We start from the raw sequence: 1,312 nt of genomic DNA, 5'->3' as shown, positions 1-1,312 counted from the left end.
AACAGCATCGTCCTCATGAATATTCAGGCTTTTTTTAAGGGATTGGTCAGTGAAGTTGAGCCAGTTCCGATTGGAACGTCATGTTTTTGAAGAGTTTACAATTTATTTCTGAGAGTCACTGCCGCTCAACATCATGACAGACTGTCTGAGGATGTATGGATGGATCAGGGAAGTTTCTACAAACTTTGAAACTTTATATCACACTTATCGATATGACTTTCCATATTTCCAGTCTAGTTTCTCATTATTTTATTATATTTCACAGAGACACGGGCCAAGAGAATTTATAATCAAATAGGCTACAGCAATATCTACCTTTGTAAAAATTAAAAAAAAAAAAAAGAAGATTTATTATGGACTATTAATGAAATAAAGTGTACATTTAAGTGTACTTGATGAGAACTCACTTTCATGAATTTATTATTATTATTATTTTGATACATTTAAATTCACATAAAAAAATGTAATACTTTGTAATACTTTCAAATTGATGTTAGACAAAGTGATTATAGTGAGGTTGAAGACAAACGCAGTGTATTTATATCTTGATGTTCTGTTTTTTATATACCAGTCAACAGGCATGTACTGGCCATCGGGACTACCGGGAGATTCCCGGTGGGCCGCGGTCTGGTTGGGCCAGTGCGTTAAGTATTTTGTTTTTAAATCATTATTTATCGCAAATATATTCGTAAGTATATTTTTGAACAGTCCAATTCCGGCCTTACATGTCTCTCTCATGAAGCCGCAAGATGCTCTTTTTTTACGTTAGTCACAATAATTTATTTAAAATATTACAAAAAGCAATATAAAGAACAGATAAAACGACGCGTGCGCATGATGCTGATGCGAGCTGCGAGACGTGACGTGTTCACTGCTCATTGGCCAATCAGAATCAAGTTCTAGCCTTGAAAAGCGGCCGTTTTACAACTGCGACGAAATTCAAAATGTTAAATAATAAAATATCTAAGCGTAAAGGAGGGGCCGAACGTTGAGAGAGAGAAAACGACAAGCACTTGAGGCAGATGCCACCAAATGTGTCAAGATAAATAAATTATTTGCTGGAAGGCAAAAGACTTAAGTGAAGACGTCCTCAGGGCAGGACTTGACTGCTGAGGTGAGACAGAAATGTAATGATACACGGAGGCTACTGCATTGTTTTGTTTCAAAAAGTTAGGATATTCCAGCTGTAATATGCCACCACTCACTGATCTATATAAATTACATTTAAAATTCTCAGCTCTCAGTTTCTGTCCATTTTATTACAAAATTCAGACAATACCGTTTTGGTGTCAGAAAATATGACGTGGCAGAT

Source organism: Carassius gibelio, chromosome A21 (genome assembly GCF_023724105.1).
Source record: "Carassius gibelio isolate Cgi1373 ecotype wild population from Czech Republic chromosome A21, carGib1.2-hapl.c, whole genome shotgun sequence".
Lineage (NCBI taxonomy): Eukaryota > Metazoa > Chordata > Actinopteri > Cypriniformes > Cyprinidae > Carassius > Carassius gibelio.
The sequence above is the reverse complement of the archived record's forward strand: the minus strand, read 5'-3'. Positions refer to the sequence as shown.